The sequence below is a fragment of the Aethalodelphis obliquidens genome, unplaced genomic scaffold, assembly GCF_003676395.1.
Source record: "Aethalodelphis obliquidens isolate GAN/ISIS:26980383/991018 unplaced genomic scaffold, ASM367639v1 scaffold32, whole genome shotgun sequence".
NCBI classification, from domain to species: Eukaryota; Metazoa; Chordata; class Mammalia; order Artiodactyla; family Delphinidae; genus Aethalodelphis; species Aethalodelphis obliquidens.
The window spans coordinates 6,048,355-6,069,207 of record NW_020837976.1 but is presented as its reverse complement, the minus strand read 5'-3'; positions in this window follow the sequence as shown (position 1 = coordinate 6,069,207).

Genomic DNA, 20,853 nt, shown 5'->3' with positions numbered 1-20,853 from the left:
GGCAGGCGGACTCTCACCCACTGCGCACCAGGGAAGCCCTAGAATATATTTTTGCTAAGCATGTAGCATTAGGCGTACAGACGAAGATAGACCATCCACAGGTCTGTTGTGTTTTAATTGCCAGTGTCATTACACTGGGTGGTAGAGTCAGGATTCCAGAGGGCTTTTGTTCTTTGCCCACTTCTTCAATGCCATTTGCTTTCTACTGAGAGGTGTTTCTTTCCTGGGTCCCTCAGTAGGCCAGCCACTTGATCACAAGACCCTCGGATCCCTGTGAATTTATTCATCATCTGCTGATACTCAGAAGAGTTTGTTACCATTACTGTTGCTGCAGGACTAAAGAGTGAACCTATTTTAAGCTCCCCCAGGCACTTGATACACTTTATTCATTTAATCTTCACAACAGTGTCTTGAAATCAGTTCTATTATTATCCACATCTCTCTGATTTGCAGTCCTTCGCTTAGAGACGTTAAATAACTTGCCCAAGTTTGCACAGCTAATCCATGGCAGTGCTCGAACTTGCACTCAGGTCTGTGGATGCCAAAGCCCATGCCACCGGCCAAGGGCAAGCCAGATGGCCCTCTGCCTGGGGATGCTGGTCTATAAAATGCACAGAACATCACTGAAGTAAACGGGTAATGTGTCATCAGTTCACTCATGTTTCCACACACAAATCTTCATGTAATTGTAAGCTGGTGGCCCTCGCACCAAAACAGACTGCTCTTGCAAGTGTAAATAACACTCCCTGGGAACCAGGACGTGTTACCTGAGATGAGGATTTTTGTGAAACACAAGGCAAGTTGCCCAGTGCCGCTTCAGGCTGTGAACCACCAACAAGGTGACATTACCTGAGGGCCATAGTCCAGCCACAGTGAAAATTCTAAACCCAAGTAATGCCTGGCCTGTGCTGTTAACTGGGAGTGAGTCCTTGTATTAAGTTTTACATTGTTTAATAAGTTTCCCAAGACGGTGCTGACTTTGGCCAATTACGGGTAATGAAGGGAGACAACAGATCACTATTCTGAACAGACAAAAGGAGATGTGTCTCTTATTTTCTAGACCAAAGAGCCTGCCGTCTTGACCTGGCCTTACCTCTGATCATGAAGGAAAAAGACCTCCTATATTACACCTCTTCTTGCACATCTGTTTGCTGCATCATTTCTTTCCCATGATGGTACCTTGTGCACCACTGTGAAATACAGGATCAACCCTGCACAATTCCTTTGCCCTAAAAGGGCACTGCTCAAAGGTTCCCCTTCTCCAAGACAGGGCTTTCCATCCTTTTCCTATCACCACACACCTGCTATCGGTGGTACTGGTGTGGAATGCACATGCACTTGGGTGGTGAGCAGATAGATGGGGATACTGGAGGGGGCGGGAAAAGGGCCCTGAGACCTGGGAGCGGGGGTGGGTCAGCATCCTGGCACAGATGTTTCCTCTTCACGGCGCCCTGCCTGAGAAGCTCTGCCATCAGAAACACTAGATTTTCCATTACTATACTCTGGGCCTGGCTTTGACTTTCTCACTTACTGCAAATGCATCAAGAAAAATAAAACACCTATAATTAATGTGCACGAAGTGGGAAAAAGCAATTTGAAATCTAAAATGATCATACTTGTTTCTGGAGGAGAAAAAAAGTGCCTTCTCCCCGCCCCCTGCCTGGGACTGGCGCAAACAGACCAAAACACACCAAAGCAGAGATAGCCTGTCCTTCCTGAAGTACCAGTCCAGTAACCAGATGGGCGGTTGAGAAAGAATGGACACTTTATGTAACAATATCTTGTTAGGGGCTTAACTGAAACATAAGAAAAGAGCTGCCTCTGAGTATATCCATAAATTACTGCACTAATTTCTGAGTGACTAAATTAAATGTGAGTGATGGAGTAAAGTACACGATATGGATTTAGATTTGGTCTCTAGTTTTTATAGAGCTTTGCAACTTTAGTAAATGTCAGACTGTGTTAGTTGCATCAAGATCTCAGTTCTGCTTCTCTGATATTAATGTAATTTGTGGTTTCTCTCTCAATTTACCTAAAATTTTCTTCTTATAAAACTAGGACTTTGCTGCACTGACTACAGGTACTTGGATCGTGTAAGCATTTCCCCCTTCCCTCCCTCATGTTGCAGTAAGTCAAAGAGATAATGCACATAGTAACAGTGAGTACATTTATTGAGGAATTACTATGTGCCAGGCACTGTGCTAATTATGAGACATGCGTTATATCATTCAGTCCTCAGGAAAACCTCATGAGGGAGGTATTATTCTGACAACCTCATTTTAGAGGAAGAAATCAAGGTTTAGAGATGCTAGGTAAATTGTCTTAGGTCACACAGCTGGTAAATAGAAGCATGGGTACTGAACCCCAGGTCTGTCTGACACCCTGTCTGTGCCCCTAATCATTGCATTCTGGGGCTACAGGATATTCCTTAAGTTGTAATAGGTGCTTACATATGAGGAGACGCATAAAGAGTTGTTTCACTTATTATTATTATTTTTTAATCCTCTTTAAAACTACAAGCTTGAATCTGTGCCGCCCGGCACCCTAGGGCTCTGTGAAGTTTTTCCATTTGAACAGCTGGGGGAGCTTGTAGGCAGGTCATCTTTTCATTCTCTCTGTTCTTACAAACAGACCCAGTGGCTCCGTAATAGGCAGGAGCATCAGCTTTTAGGTCTAGTCCCAGTAATGACTTACCAGGCTGCAGGGTTCTAGAAGCTTTGAGGCTGAACTACAAGTGTGCGTCTAGAGGAAGACAAGACGCAGAAGCAGCTCCTCGGTCTGTGGTGTCCCTGGAAGCGGCAGTGGGTCTTTGAAGTAACGTTTTGGCGAAGTGAGACTTTGTCAAATACTTTAAAAGGAGGCAGCCCGAGGCCACGACAGGCACACTGTGTTTAAAGATAGGCCAGCCTGGCTCCATCGCGGAAGGGGTTTGGGTTCACTGTGCTCACTCTTTATCCTCAACAAAGTGTCTGGTACTTAATATGCCCTCAGTGTTTGCTGAATGAATGAATGAGTAAATCAACTTATTGAAGCCTTGATTTCCTCATCTAAGTGTTGGGTGTTTCCCTAAAAACATCAGCCCTTGAGTTTAAAACAAACAGACAAACAAAAAGCCTTATCATTGTAAGACCAATTATGTTTCTCCAGCTCCATTCCATCTCAATAAAGATTTCTAGAAGTCTTCAGAGTTTGTCCTACCTGACGCCAACACAGTACCATCTACCACTTGCCAGTTTTCTCCTCGTTTTATCAGACACCTGTACAGGTATTTGCTGCAGTGGCCTTGATCCCGGTGCCCAGGTGATATGCCAGCCACCCCAAGGGATGCTGCCATCCTTCAACCCCATCCATGCCCAGCTGGATTGCAGATGCCCTCAGGCAAAAGCCACCAAGTATCAGTAATGTCCCAAAGGAAACAGAGGCCACACTCAGGTTGAGATAAGTTAAAGAGGAACTATTTAGAAAGGAACTGCTTCCAAAATGTGGGGTGGGGGAAGGAGCGGACCACAAGAGGTAAAGGAGTAACCGCAGCTTAGTGATGGGAGAGTTGTTACCACCCCAGGTTGGAGAGATAGGAGGAGAAAGGGAGAGTTCTGTTAAGAGTACATCTATCTCCATTTAAATGCTTCCTCCTTCGAGAAGTTTTTCCTGCCACCCCCTGGCCAACATTGGCCCTCCTTCCCCACCGTCCTGACTGTACTCTGCCTTACAGAGTACAAGTATGACAAGTATCACACTGGAATTCTCCTGTGTTTGTCTCCCTGCCGGACTATGGGGAGAGATGGATCAATCCTCAATTTTTGTTTCACCGTATCCAGCCCAAGATCAACGCAAAGTAGACTTTCAAACACAAGTGTGTCTTGAATGGGTAAGGAAACAGATGAACGGATAAAGGAATGAACGCTTGTCCTAATGTGCAAAAAAAGGTATGTCAAAGCCTCAGCTATGCCTTCTTATCCAAACAGAAATATTGTTCTCTTGAGATCGATGAAGAACATTTCTAGTAAAACGCTTTTTTAAAAAAAAACCAGATGTGTCTAAATTAATAGTGAATATCACCCCTCTCCTAGCAAGCCCCACATGTAACGAAATGTTCTGACTTCTTTATTTGTATATAAATACATGTACTTTTTAAAGCAGATTAGTTATATGCACTGTTCTGAGAACACAGTGAAGATGTTGTTCTATATCATTATGTACAGATTTGACTTTATTATTTTTAATAGCTACACAGAGGTATGTCTTTCCAAGAACGACACTGATGGCAGAAACCAGGAAAGGAATGATGGCAGCCTCAGAAGCCAGGAGGCTGGGCTCACCACTACCCAGCTCTGTGGTCTTAGCCACATTAACTTTTTTTTTTAATAAATTTTTAAAAAATATTTTTTTATTTTTTTGGCTGAGTCAGGTCTTAGTTGCTGCACATGGGGTCTTCGCTGAGGCATGCGGGATCTTTTGTTGCAGCACGTGAGCTTCTCTGTAGTTGTGGTGTGCGGGTTTTCTCTCTAGTTGAGGCGCACGAGTTCAGTAGTTGTAGCACGCAGGCTTAGTTGCCCCGCAGCATGTAGGATCTTAGTTCCCCAACCAGGGATCTAACCCGCTTCCTCTGCTTTGGAAGGCGGACTCTTTACCACTGGACCACCAGGGAAGTCCCCACATTAACTTCTATACGCCTCAGTATGCATCATCAGCACAGCTGGAGATACCAATAGCCTTTTCTCAGTCAGAGTGTGGACAAGGCATGGGATGTGCCTGGCATGGTACTAGGATATTGTAAGGGCTCCCTAAATACTAGCCATTGCAATCACTACCTCATCCTTTTATTGCCTTAACATCGTAAACAACTAAAGGCAAATGACAAATTAGGAAAAATATTCACAAAATGTATGATAGGCAAAAATTAATATTAACAAGAGAAATGCTCTATTAGAAAAGGGAGCTAGGGAAATGAGTAGAAGAAGAAATATCAGTGCCCTTTAAACATATAAAAATGTTCATCCTCACTAGTAAAAAATGAACCAAAGTCAAAACAATTGGATTGCGTAAACAGCATGCTTCCTAAAAAGTTGTTACCATTTTTCAAAATTCAGAGTTGGCAGAAGTGCTGGGAAATAGGCTTATAGGAAGATTCTTAGTATTAGACCCTTAGTAAAGCTATAATCTGTCAACTCCACTTCTAGGAATTGTGCTGGGGAAAAGACATAGATGTGCTCAAAAGTACATTCATATGAGCACCCCTCACAGCATTTCATATAATAGGGTTCTCTCCCCACCCAAAATAAGATAGTAGAATAAACATTTCAAGAGGGGGACTAAAGAAGCTTTGGTATATTAAAAAACATACAAGTAGCCATTCAAAATGATATAGATTGAGAATGTTTAGCAGCAGGCAAAGATTATTCATAAGATACTCTGTAAGTGAACAAAAATGTTTCTGTAATGTATATTTAGATGAGGTGGGTTTTTTTGGTCTATTTTTGCTTCTTTCCAATAGAATACATTTGATCACTTTTTTTTATATACAGCAAGTTCTTATTAGTCATCAATTTTACACACATCAGTGTATACATGTCAATTCCAATTGCCCAATTCATCACACCACGATCCCCACGCCCCCGCGGCTTCCCCCACTTGGTGTCCACACATTTGTTCTCTACATATGTGTCTCAACTTCTGCCCTGCAAACCGGTTCATCTGTACCATTTTTCTAGGTTCCACATACATGCGTTAATATACGATATTTGTTTTTCTCTTTCTGAGTTACTTCACTCTGTATGACAGTCTCTAGATCCATCCACATCTCAACAAATGACCCAATTTCGTTGCTTTTTATGGCTGAGTAATATTCCACTGTATGTATGTACCACATCTTCTTTATCCATTCATCTGTCGATGGGCATTTAGGTTGCTTCCATGACCTGGCTATTGTAAATAGTGCTGCAATGAACATTGGGGTGCATGTGTCTTTTTGAATTGTGGTTTTCTCTGGGCATATGCCCAGTAGTGGGATTGCTGGATCATATGGTAATTCTATTTTTAGTTTTTTAAGGAACCTCCATAGTGGCTGTATCAGTTTACATTCCCACCAACAGTGCAAGAGGGTTCCCTTTTCTCCACACCCTCTCCAGCATTTGTTGTTTGTAGATTTTCTGATGATGACCATTCTAACTGGTGTGAGGTGATACCTCATTGTAGTTTTGATTTGCATTTCTCTAATAATTAGTGATGTTGAGCATCTTTTCATGTGTTTGTTGGCAATCTGTATGTCTTCTTTGGAGAAATGTCTATTTAGGTCTTCTGCCCATTTTTGGATTGGGTTGTTTGTTTTTTTAATATTGAGCTGCATGAGCTGTTTATATATTTTGGAGATGAATCCTTTGTCCGTTGATTCGTTTGCAAATATTTTCTCCCATTCTAAGGGTTGTCTTTTCGTCTTGTTTATGGTTTCCTTTGCTGTGCAAAAGCTTTGAAGTTTCATTAGGCCCCATTTGTTTATTTTTATTTCCATTACTCTAGGAGGTGGATCAAAAAAGATCTTGCTGTGATTTATGTCAAAGAGTGTTCTTCCTATGTTTTCCTCTAAGAGTTTTATAGTGTCCGGTCTTACATTTAGGTCTCTAATCCATTTTGAGTTTATTTTTGTGTATGGTGTTAGGGAGTGTTCTAATTTCATTCTTTTACATGTAGCTGTCCACTTTTCCCAGCACCACTTATTGAAGAGACTATCTTTTCTCCATTGTATATCCTTGCCTCCCTTGTCATAGATTAGTTGGCCATAGGTGTGTGGGTTTATCTCTGGGCTTTCTATCTTGTTCCATTGATCTATGTTTCTGTTTTTGTGCCAGTACCATATTGTCTTGATTACTGTAGCTTTATAGTATAGTCTGAAGTCAGGGAGTCTGATTCCTCCAGCTCCATTTTTTTCCCTCAAGACTGCTTTGGCTATTCAGGGTCTTTTGTGTCTCCATACAGATTTTAAGATTTTTTGTTCTAGTTCTGTAAAAAATGCCATTGGTAATTTGATAGGGATTGCATTGAATCTGTAGATTGCTTTGGGTAGTATAGTCATTTTCACAATATTGATTCTTCCAATCCAAGAACATGAGAGAATAAAAATAAAATACCTGGAAGGGTGCACCACAAAGGTTAACAGGTCTTATCTACAGGTGGTAGGATCACAAGTAATTATTGTTACTTCTTTTATCTGGATTGTCTAAATTTTTCACAACAAACATTGATTTAGGAATAATAAATAAGACAATAAAGTTGTCTTTTGGCCACACCGGGCAGCATGCAGGATCTTAGTTCCCCCACCAGGGATCAAACCCGTGCACCCTGCAGTGGAAGCGAGGAGTCCTAACCAGTGGACTGCCAGGGAGTTCCCGACAATAAAGTTTTTAACACAGTCATGTGATAGGCTACTTATGTTTCATTCTCAATGTATTTGAAACTCAAGCTTCTTTATTACACAAGAAAGGCAAGTAGAGAATTAGAATGTACAGAGAAACGAAAAGAGAAAAGAATCCATGAATCCGTCACTCAGGGATTCATAATGTTTTTCATAAAAATATAAACATTTTAACAGAAATAAGTTCATGATATAAATACTGCCTTGTAACTCACTTTTTTCATTAGATATATTCATATTTCATTAACTACATCCATTTCATCGTTTTTGACTGGCTACCTAAGAATCCCACTGAAAGATTTTGCCAGAACTTCTTTCACTAATTCTGCCTGAGGTTCTCAAAAGTTGTTCTCAAGTTCGTTCCTGCCGAGCCTGGAACACACAGGCTGACCCAGTTTCATACACTGCCCTGAGGATTTCCTTAGAACAAACCCTAGAAGGGGGATTCATGCTTCAGTTTGACTCTTTCCCAATCCTCTTACTTGGATAAAAATAAATTAAGGAAAACAATTAAAATTTGAGTAAAGCACACTTTTTTAAATGGCAGGAAACCAAAATTGGATCCCTCACTGACAAAAGTGCCTTCAAACTTCTTCTGATGGAAGTTGGAATAAAGGCTGTGCTCATCTAACTCTCACACTCTGTGGTTCTGGGGACACTTCATTGCAACCATGAGCTGAATCTCTGCTCAACTTCAGCCACCAGCTCCCGTGGCCACAACTTGACCTTGACCTATGACTGCTCTACTTCAAAAACTAGAAACTTAAAGATCTTGGACTGCATCTTGCTGTTATTATCTCAGGGCACTTCTTGCCCCCCTAACTGTTCTTTGACCTCATAGATATCTCTGCCATTTAAGCTGCCATTCTCTGCACTTTTTTGAGCCCCCTTCTTTCTTAATCTATCCCAAGCCTTCATGTCCATCTTCAGATCTCCCCTTCTTCAGGACCGTGGAGCCCTCGGCCAGAGCCATTTTTAAGTCCTTTGGTTCCATTAATATTTCTACATTAACTCAATCTTTTGCCTTTCATTTTCATTCAGATTTCTCATATGCGGAGTCCTTGCTTCCTGTTTCCATTTTCTCACCTCCAAAGTAACTGACATTTAGCCTCAGCTCCCACCATTCTTTAGAAACTATTCTTACTCACTGCTGGTCAAAAAATGAACTTTTCAGATCTTATCTCTGCCATCCTTAGCACTGAATTCAATTGCTGCCTTCTTCTTTTTTACCTCAACTATGTATTATGAAAATTTTCAAACCTTTCAGAAAAGCTGAAAGTATAGTACAATGAGCACGTAAATAGCCGTCATCAAAATTCACCAGTTGTCTACATTTTGCCATTTTGCCTCATTTACTGCCCCCACTCTGTGTATATGTACATACACATTTAAGAGGAAGTTACAGACATCATAACACCTCACCCTAAATACTTCAGCACATATTGCCTAAGAATGAGGGCATTCTCCTACATAACAATACCATCTTCATACCTAAGAAAATTAACAATAATTCTGTAATGTCTTCTGATATCAAGTTCATATTCAAATGTCTCCAATTATCCCAAGAATGTCTTCTACAACTACTTCCTTCCGGAACAAGGAGCTGATCAATGTTCAGACATTGGTTTCTATGTTTCTTTATTCTTTTGTAATCTAGAATAGTATCCTAGCCTTTTTTCCCCCATGACATTAAATTGTTTAGGAGTCCAGGTCAGTTGTCTCTAGGATGGCCTACATTCTGAGCATTCCTCATAGCTTAGTTTAAATTGTTCCTTTCCTCAGTAAACTGACAGTCCAGAAACCAGGTTGGACATTTTTGGCACTGATACCTCATATTGTGTTGTCACTTTTCCACTAGTAGTGCTGCCAAGTTTGATCACTTTGTTCAAAGTGTGGACAACAGATTTCTCTATATTAAAAGTACATTTTTCCTTCTCAATTACTGAGAGATCCATGGAATAATATTTTGCATGGGAGTAATATTCTGCTTGAGAATCTGTTAACAATTCCCACCTGAATCAGTTATGACATTGGAGATTTTTAATATTTTTTCTTAATTCTATCACTTCCTCTACATTTATTAGACGATGTTATTTAATAAAGAAACTTTCCCTTTTTTCGCTTTCTCTCCCTTTTCCTTGGGCTGGAAGATCACTAGGAACTCGCTGATTTTTATCTATGAAATCTATTACAATCAATTCTAATCATTCTTCTTTTTGGTGTGCATTTTTCCTAATGTGGACAGCGAAAAACTGTTTAAGCTAGTTCCTGAGTCTCTTTGGCATGACCTCATTAGTTTTGAGTATTTCTTTGGATTGCTAGCAAAGAGATATTTTTTCTCTGCCCTAGCCCTGGAATCAGCTTCTCTAAGGAGCACTGGTTCCTTTAATGAGGAATAGCACATAGAAACTAAGACCTGGGTATTGGGTGTGTTCATTACTGCGAAAAAGTGAGTTTTTCTTGGGGCTTCCCTGGTGGCGCAGTGGTTGAGAGTCCGCCTGCTGAAGCAGGGGACACACGTTCGTGCCACGGTCCGGGAAGATCCCACATGCCACTGAGCGGCTGGGCCCGTGAGCCATGGCCGCTGAGACTGCGCGTCCAGAGTCTGTGCTCTGCAACGGGAGAGGCCACAACAGTGAAAGGCCTGCGTACGGCAAAAAAAAGGTAGTTTTTCCTAATGATTCCTTTATGTTTTCCATTGAAATTTAGATTCCTCTGCCTTTGTCCCTTCTCTTTTTTCTTACACTGAAAACTTGAGTTCCTAATACTATTAATATACTTACTTATTTTCTTTTTCTTACAATATACTTTAAAAAGTTTCCAAATATAATGCCAATATTACTACTAACAATAAATCTGCTGGATGTTAGGCTTATAATTCCTCTGTGATGCTTTTTGTTCTTGGAATATAAACCATAAAGATAAACAATGAAATGGACCCTTCCCAGAGTCAGGGTTGTTACAGAAGAAACATATCCTAATCCAGCTATTGGAGCCAAGAACCAGCATCATGTTATTAAGCAAATATTTTCTAATGGAAGAAAAAAAATGTACTATAAGTAGTGAATTTAATCAAAGTCAAGGAGAAAGGATTTTCTAGTTGTATAAGATTGTGATTCAAACTACCAAAATATTATTGACCTTAACTTCGTTAACAGAGAAGGATGGAATGCACAAAACAGTAAGAGAGATAAATCAGCATCTTAAATTCTTATTGCCACTTGGGTGTGCTTAAATGTAAGAAGAATTATAGTAATGTTAGCACTCAGTATAGCACTCTAGTAGAATTAGTATTATTTGCCTTTACCATAAAACTCTAAAGGTTTATGCTCTCTATTCTTTCAAGGAAAAAAATAAGAATGGGAGATTTTAAAATAAAAAAAAAATTGTATAACAATTAGTGTATAAAATGGTTTAGGGATTCATGAGTTTAAGTTACTTACTTAAATTATTACTTTTATGGGGACTACCAAATTTAATCAGAGATGTACATTTTCCAAATGGAAGGGGAAAAATAAACCAAAAGAAAATGATTCTGTCACCACTGTGAAACAGAATAAGCAACACATTTGCCTGCTAAGTGAAAAAATGGTGAGCTTTAAAAACCAAAAATCTTTTTTTACAAAAAGTAAGAAGCTAGGAATCAATTATAATTCAAGTGACTCTTCAATGATTCCCTCCTAATTAATTTTAATGATGTAAAATAAATAAGTATCTGAGTAAAGAAGAATTTGATATGATGCAACCATAGATTGTGTTCATCTTTATCTCTACCTTTTCCCACCACAGAACTGATTTTATGAGACCTCCCTATGCACCTCTACCACCCTCCCCACTCCCCTTCACCCCTCACCCCCTACCTTGGGCAGGGAGGAGTGATTAGAATATACTTAGAACCTCTGAAATGTATAAGCAAACATGGCAAAATTCCCCCAAATGCCAAAAACTATACCAAAATGTAAGGGAGATGAAATAAAAGCATAAAAATCACCAGTCTGTCCTCTCCTGTGGGTATTGTCCAGGAAAATGTCTGGTGCATTGATACTGGGAAAAATGATGTTACGTGGAGCTCCCAAGAGCTGTCTGTTTACATTCAGTCTCTGCTGCCTGAACCACAGGCTGTCCCCATGCCATGGCGTGACCCACTGATCATACAGAGGGACCACTGACAAAGGCACAGCCTTCACTTCTCTCCACAGAACTGTAACCTACTCAATCCAAACAACGTCTCTGGAGGTATGTTTACATCACGTACAAAGAGCTGGGAGATTGACTAACCATTACAGCCCATTAGCAATCCTTTTAGCTAGTTCTAGCCTTGAGTGGGTAAGCGTTCATGTATGGAAATGAGGTAATTGAAAAAACATCCATATATACTGTCTGTAGTCTCTAATACTCTAAAAATTACCCTTAAAAAATCAGCTATCCCAATTCAGTGTTTTTTTAAAAATATCTTGCTTGAATTTGAAAGGAAAAGGGGAATCCATTTCAAAAATAATTTGATTTTTCAAAAATATGCTAGTATTTCCTGCTACTTCCAAAGGTGGGCGGGGCAGAGGACCTTACTTTTAATAAGACTGTGGACCCTACTGTAAATGACATTGTGAAGTCCAGGGTCTGGAACTGAGCGATTGTGTCATTTACAGTTTCCCTGATTGAATACTAAGGCTTTAAGACATCACCAGGAATAATTAGAAGTTGAGGGTACATGGGATCTGCAAACTTAATAAAGAATTAATAAAACTCAGTCATTTTTCACAGCATAATGGATATAAAAGAAAGAAATGAATTTAATGATAAAATGTTAGGTGTGTTAAAGAAAAAATTTCCAACACGTTAAAATGGTAAAGAAGACTTTATTCAGGACTGTCACAATAGGGGTATGTAACAGAGGACAGAGATGGGCTCAAATACAAGGACAAGTGGGGACTTACAGCCAATGAGCAGTGTGGAGTCAGTGGATGGAAAATGACTAAGAGGGGACCTTAAAGGGTAGGAGGATTCTTGCTAAACTGACCTAACAGAATTCTTGCTAAAGGCTGACCAAAGACTTACACAGCAAAGGTGGGGGATGAGGAACTTGATCACAGATCAAGTGTGAAGGGACTCTTACTCTTAGCAGGATTCTTGCTAAGACTGGGCAAGGCTGGCAAAAGACTGGACAGGGGTCAAAGTCAAGGTCAAAGGAACCTGACTAAAGTCTGATCAAGGAGAGAGTCTTTGTCAGGTGCCATATTGTAGTTCACCCTAAAAAGCAGCAAAAGTTGACCAGACCAGGAAATTGCACACATTCTTCTTCTCAAAGCGTGTGTTACAGGAGAATGAGAATTAGTTCACTAGAGGCACTGACTCCCCCAGTTCTCGAGGGAAGTCCTTTGTGTCAGCTGGTCCCTCTACCCCTCCGGCACTGGAGGGGAAGCTGCAGGCTTCGTTGTCCTGTGCCTCCGTGTGGCAGGCTGGGGTCTGGAAGCCCAGAGCAGGACTTGGATATATGCCTGTGCGTTTATGCCTTAAGGTGAAAATAGGATTCCAAGCATTTTCATTTTTATTAATTGGCTAAGCTAAAGTTCTTAAATGTTTGACTACTTGTTAATCATTTAAATTGGACTAAATTTCTTTTTCATTTTTTTGACACTGAAAATACATATTATCCCTAGTTTTCTCCCACACTCCCTGGTTATTCCAGAATAGGATACTTGGCTGTCTTGAAAGTTGTTGTTACTCTTCTTAACCACATTGAAGAACAGCTTCCGTCTGGGTTGTAAACAATCTGGTTTTGTTATCCTTAGCTGGAGTCTCCTGTCATACGAGTCATTACAGATGCCAGGTATTGTGCTAACTCGTTGAATTACCAAAAATGATCCTATAATATACTTGTTATCCTTATTTTACAGATGAGAAAACTCACAGAGGTTGTTATTTGCCCAAGGCCACCCAGACAGAAAGGAGAGAAGCTGAGAATCAAGCCCAGACATTCTGAACGCTTAGCCTCCACTCTTGACCATTGCTAAAATCTGTGTGGTTGGTGTCCTTAGGAAAGTCCCACACTTTCATAAGCTTCAGTTTATAAATAAGGAAATCGGCCTAAGTTTCTTTTACTAGAACTTGCGATTTGCCTTGATGATATTGTGATTTACAATAAGAAATAGATCTCTAATATTTGGTCTTTGTCCCAGTTTCTGGCACAGAGCTACCAAAACCCTTGGAATTTCCTAAATGATGAGCGTGATAAAGGTGTCTTTTGTTATCTTAATAAGGTGACTTTTGGACCCCACCTAAGGGTGGAGGCTGGTTGCCAAGAGAACCAACCCTGTGATTAGAGGATTGGAACTTTCAATCCCACCCCTGACCTCCAGGGAGGGGAGAGGGGCTGGAGATTGACGTCCGTCACCAATGACCAATGATTAAATCAACCATGACTGTGTACTGAAACCTCCAGAAAAACCCAAAGGGTTGGGGTTCAGAAAGCTTCCCGCTTGGTGAAGGAGTGGAGGTTTAGGGAGAATGGTACCCCGAGAGAGGGCATGGAAGCTCTACGTGCCTCCCCCATACCTCGCCCTATGCATCTCTTCCACTGGCTGTTCCTGAGTTATATCCTTCTGTAACAAACCGGTGATCTAGTAAGTAAAATGTTTCTTTGAGTTGTGAGCCCCACTCTAGCAAATTAATCAAACGCAAGGAAAGGGTCATGAGGACCTCTGATCTATAGCCAGTAGGTCAGAAGCCCAGGGGACAAGCTGGACTTGCAGCTGGCATCTGAAGTGTGGTGTGTGTGTGTGCACGTGCACATGTGTGTCGAGGGGCAGGGCATTGTGTGCAGGCATCTAGGACTGACCCTTAGCCTGGAGGATCTGACTCTATCTCCAGGCAGGTAGGTGTCAGAAGTGAGTTAAATTTGTGGACAGCCAGTCCGTATCTGTGAAGAATTCAGTTAATTATTTAGTGTGTTAAAGGAAAAACACACCAACGGAACTGGTGTCAGAATCAAAGCCTTTGACTCAAATCCAGGACCAGAGAGAACTTAAGCTCTGAAACCAAACTTCTAACTTGCTAGTTCCTGATAGTAAATCCTTGTAATAGCTTAGAGACAGCATCTCTTGTTCACCACAGACGATGTCAAATCTGCATTCCGTTACCTAAAGAGGCATCATTGAACATAAATTAAAAAAACCTGTTTCCCAAAGTTCTAATTTGGTCATTATTTCTCTGTATATACTTTAAAAAGAGTCTTGCATTCTGTAGCTTCCCTGGGCATCTCTCTGCAGAAGGTTGCCTGATATAGACCTCTTTCCTGATCTCACTTACTGCCCTCCTCCAGGATGTCTTTCTGGTATTTTAAACCTAACAAATGTTGAAAGGAGCTAATCATTCCACCTCCATCATTACTCGCCAAATTTACTTCTTTAAACTGGCCCTATTTCCTTGTTTCCATCTTTGCATTAAGAGCGTCTTCTCCCAAACAACCACGCTCAAGATCTTGATCATCTTTAGTTCCCTTCTTTCCACCACCTGCCCTGCCACCCCAGCCCCCATCTGAATGAAGTCCCATTCTACTCACACAGCGTATCTCTCATTCACCCACATTATGCCATCTCCGTACCGGCACCTCTCACGCTCAAGCCATAGCACTGTTCGATTCATCTTCTTCAAACAGTTTCCATCACCCTCTGGCTCAAAAATGTTTTAGAGCTCCCTTACCAAATAAATGTCAAAATCTCTCCTAAAGTATTTAGGACTCTCCAAGATACTGGTCCATGACACACCTCGCTAATATACAGACTTCACTGAAGTCAAGCAGAATTATTTACTACTCCTCATACACACCCCATGCATTTCCTGGTTCTGCACTTTCGCTCATGCTTTCCCTTTCAGGTGAAATACCTTTTCTCCAACCTATTTTTATGAATATAACTACCCAGGTCAAATGCTATCTCTTGCATGAAACATCCTCGGAATCCCCCACCAAACACGACCTCTTTTTTATTTGTGCCACTTCTATGGAAATTTTCAATCTCCCTGATTCTTTTCATGGCCAAAGAACTTAAACTATAAACAAACTTAGAGACCATCTGTATTTGCAACATTGTCATTATGTACCGAGGATAAAGCAAGGACTACAGGAGTGAAGGTATTTGCTAAATGTCATACAGCTTAATAGTGGCAAAGCCAAGACTAGAAAAGTCTGAAAGTGAACCCATCACCACTTCTACTATATCAAGATTTAAACACCTTTTGATCTGACTACCTACGCAGTTTACTAGTAAATCTCTTACAGCTCCATGACTTCATGTTTTTATTTTTGGGGGGTGCTCATCTTGCTTCCTTTACTTCTGTACTTCCAGAACACCAAGCATAAGGTCCAGAGTAGATGCTCATTAAAATATTGCTGTAGGATTAGATGAGTGAGTTTTGCTTGGGGATAATCTGAAAATCCTTTAACATGAAGACTGTGGCTGTTGAGAGCTCATCGCTCTTTTCTTTACTTAACCAATATCTTTTGAGTGGTTCAAGTTACAATGTAAGCTCATAAACTTTAAAAATGTAATTGAATCCCCAAATATGTTTATTGACAAGGAAAAGAAGTCAACATTATTGCATCTATCAACGAGCTGAATAAAACCCCTTTTGACTCTAGATTAACTCAAAATCAGATTATTTAACTGTTATTGAGCCATCCCTCAAACACTTTGTAAAATGAGCTAAGAAATTAAAAATCAGCAATTTTAATTTTTCAGCTCATAACCATAAAATGTATCCAGGTACTTTTCTGCCTCATTTTTGCCCAGGTGTGTGTGTATACACACATACACGTACACTCACATGATGCAACCCACACATACACACGCACTCCACTTGCACCACAGTTACCTTTGAAAAATGGATACTGCACCTCCAGAGGCAGTCTCTGACGGTGGTGAAGAATTGTCATTCGTTATTACGACAATGATAGTTGCTATTAATATGGTCATTATTACTTAAAGTCCACATTTGGTGCCTGACTTTTTCTGCAGTAGAGTTATAAACAATGAATGCCAATTTTAGAACTATCAAGGAATCAAGGTAGTAGCTACAAATGACACTTAAAGATCCCTCTTTCTAACTCACTCTCAGCGGGAGATAAAAAACTATTGAGAGCACTCTTTGAGACAAAGTCGTGAGATAACATGTCTCCACTATATTTATTAGTACATTGTCTTATTGGCCATCTGTCACAGAAATGGACTGACTTCAACCAACAGTTTACATCAAACTCATTTTCTAGACAAAGAAACTGAGGCTTGACAGAGAGTGAAGCATCAGCCCAGAGAGGGGATCACGAGCTCCCATAATTCACTTAGTCCCTAGGTTCCTACCCCCCTCATCCTTTTCCTCCTTAGTGTTGCAGGGCATTGTTCCTTCACTTTGCACTCAGTTGGTTGAAGGTAGGCACCATAGGTTTGATTGATACATCAATTTGCATCTCAAGGCATCACTTGATAAAGACAGTGCCATGAAAGGCTATTCTCTCACAAGCCAATTTCCCCCTCTGGGCTGACTTTAGAAGCTCATTGATGTCACTTCCTTCCTCAGTCAGCAAGTGAATCTTCTTTAATTCTCAAGACCAGCTGTCCATGCTGTCAACAGAAAGTTATTAAAATTCCTTTAAAGTGAATAAAAATAGCCTAAAAGCAAATGTACTTGGAAACAGGAAAGAATCAGTATGCAAAGTCCACAAACCTCTGAGCAAAATAATGTTGATCCAACCAGAGATTTCAAACATTGTATATTCAAGAGGCTAGAAAAAATAATTAAAAGATGCTAAACCACATACTTCTTAATCTTTTATTAGCAATGGCTTATGCAGTTACAATTTATCCCCTAAATTCCATTCCTCTTTCTCCAATATGATTTGAATAAATTGAGGAATGACTTAGGTTTTCCTTAAGTGGGATTCCCTCCTTTTTTCTTGTCTCAGCCAGGGAACATTTACATCTCCACCAGGCTGAGACTATCTGTGAGCAAGAGAAAAAATTATCATTAGCTGCAATCAGAACCACCAGAGCCACAAAATAATTATATAATTATATATTTTAATTTATTAGGGTTTTAATAGCTCAAGGGAGGAGACCATTTTTCTCATATTTAAGTTGCTGTATCTCACAGAAGTGGTCCATCTGGCTCGACTCCCCATGATCCTCACCAGACTTTCTGACCTTAGGAACTGGAATCCAACCCTGTTACCTTCTAAATCAGCCCTTGCCTTACCCTTCAGTCCCCAACATGGCTTCTACCTTGTTACCTGAGTTGTTCATGAACTGGTCCCTAAGTCCCTTTAAAACATGGCTATGTTCCCTGCCACTTACATCACCTAAAATCACCTACCTCTTCCTTATTTGGACAGAAACCACAAATCCTGGACTCACTGTGACCTTTTGCCAGGGAAACTGTATCCGACGTGTCTGTCTTATCATCCCAAGACACAGCCCAAGTTTGTGTGTTGGGTTCCTACCTGTAACTGGGGCACTCAGGTCAAGTCTACCCCAATACTGCACCACCCAAGGCCCCTAATTCTGCAAACCCCATAATTCAATTAAACAGAAGCTTGAATCTTCACTGTAACTATGCTAAGAAGCCCTATTTTAGTAAATAGCAGTTTAGTGAAAGAAAATGGTGGCAATTTGGGTAAATTCAAACTAAAAGGACAATTAAAATATTGTTAACCTTCAGGAAAAGTATAAAAATGGTGTTTTGTAAGTTATCTAGAATTAACTCTCAGTCTTTCACTTCAATTTCCACAATTTTGAACACTTATTATGTTTGTAATACAGAACTAGGCTACTACAGATGTTGTATAAAATAGGAGGGGAAAAGGACATTAGACATAATCACTATTACTAGGATACTTTAAAATCCTTGAAAATCCATTGGGAACTAATACAAAAATGGCCGCCATCACAAAACAAAGTATTTGGTATGGGTCAGAATTTATCAGTAGTCACCTTCAGGCCTTCATGTGATCCATCTAGTGAGTTTTAACCACTGAACCTTTCCTTTCACTGGGGAGCAAGAGCCAGAAGCAGCTGCCCTTAAAATATGGGAACTGGTACAAGCTGCCCCCGACCGAAAATACTGTCAGTCATTCTGTAAATTTGTACTGAACACCTAGAGTGTGCCAGCACTGGGCCCTGGATACAACAATAAAAAAGATGGATCAACTATACTCCAAAAAAAATCAATTTAATAGAACTACCATATGACCCAGCAATCCCACTACTGGGCATAAACTCTGAGAAAACCATAATTCAAAAAGCGTCATGGACCACAGTGTTCATCGCAGCTCTATTTACAATAGCCAGGACATGGAAGCAACCTAAGTGTCCATCGACAGATGAATGGATGAAGAAGATGTGGCATATATATACAATGGAATATTACTCAGCCATAAAAAGAAACAAAATTGAGTTATTTGTAGTGAGGTGGATGGACCTAGAGTCTGTCTTACAGAGTGAAGTAAGTCAGAAAGAGAAAAACAAATACCATTTTTAACACATATATATGGAATCTAAAGAAAAAAAAAAAGATTCTGAAGACCCTAGGGGCAGGATAGGAATAAAGATGCGGACATAAAGAATGGACTTGAGGACACAGGGAGGGGGAAGGGTAAGCTGGGACAAAGTGAGAGAGTAGCATGGACATATATACACTACCAAATGTAAAATAGATAGCTAGAGGGAAGCAGCTGCATCGCACGGGGAGATCAGCTCCGTGCTTTGTGACCCCCTAGAGGGGTGGGATAGGGAGGGTGGGAGGGAGACGCAAGAGGGAGGGGATATGGGGATATACGTATATACGTATAGCTGATTCACTTTGTTATACAGCAGAAACTAACACACCATTGTAAAGCAATTATACTCCAATAAAGTTGTTAAAAAAATCAATTAAAAAAAATAAATAAAACATAGAAGAAGAAAGTAGATTTTTAAAAAAGGTACAGATTCCTTTTTTGTACAGTGTTGAATTTATAGACACTTTATAAAACATCTTTAATAAATAACAAAAGTATAAGCAATTGTCATATTTTAATTTTTATTGATATTTTAAAGGGACCCACATTCTTTAAGTGTTAGTAACCACTGCTATAAGATATAGAAAATTAAACCTTTCTTTAGTGCTCTTACACTTATATTAAAATCAGCCGCCTCATAAAAATGGTTATTACTTTTTCTTGTTCTATTTTTAAACGTGGTTTCCTCATAAGAGATCTTGTCTTGTTAATAAAATGTTATTGCCAGAATTTTTACTTGAAAACTTTAAGGATTATGTACTGTAGTCTCAAATCAGAAAATAGCAAACTTTTAAAAAGACAAAATTAAAAAAAAAACAAAAACAAGATAAGCAGTGTCCCTGACCTCAGGGAGCTCACACTATAGAAGAAGAAACGAGCAAAGAAGCAAGCGAACATACAAACCAGAAAACAATCGCAAGTTGTGGTAAGTGCTGGGAAAGAAATAAACGAAGGGCTGAGATCAAGGATCACAAGAGAAGATGGGGTGACCAGAGAAGAGCCCCTACGGTCTTAGTATTAAACTGAAACCTGGAAATTTGAAAGAGCTAGCCCTGTCAAATCGGAAAGACAGCAGCTTGCACAAAGAACCAGAGGTCAAAAGGACCAGAAATTCCCATAAGACCAAAGTGATTGGAGGGTGGAAAGGGAGAGGGAATGGAAATCAAGGCGAGGTTGGAAAGATGGGCAAGAAGCAGATGGGGCAAGGCAAATAGGATGTAGTAAGGAGTTTAGGGAGAGCAAGTGTGGAAGCAGGGACCAGCAAAAGGCTGATGTCACCATCCAGGGGAGAGCTGTTGATGGACTGCAACAAGGCAGTGGCTCTAAAGAGATGGGCATAACTTGTAGATACATTCTGAAGACACTGAGTCCCTCCTGCCCATGGACTGCTCTGAAACCGCTCCCCTGCTCCCATCTTTGGCTCCCTTGGACTATTCCTGGTCCCTGAGCCTTTGCATAAGCAATGTTTACAGTTCTGTCCTCTTTTGCAAGATAAAGACAGGGCCCTAGTTCACAAAATTGCCTGGTCTGCCCTGTTACAGATCACCATGTTGGTCCTCTTCCCCAGATTGTCATGTTCCTTCCTAAAATACCCTTTAATGGAGAGGAGGGGGGATGCAATATTCCAGAATCTGGCAGCTGTAGAATATCCAATTACCGTACGAAATACCCAGAAATACAATGGGCGTATTTGCACTCCAAGGAAGAGGAAGAGATTCGTAACCTCACCTTCGTTTCCTTGTCTTAAGATTTCACATGTGGTACTTTCAAAACAGCTTGAGCATCGCTACAGAATGGATAAGGCTAAAAGTAGACTATAGTCCAGAAGTAGACAATGTCAGAAAAGCAGGGAACCAAGCCAGCAAGCTCTTTGGGTGCAGCCAGGGACCAGGCCTGTGTT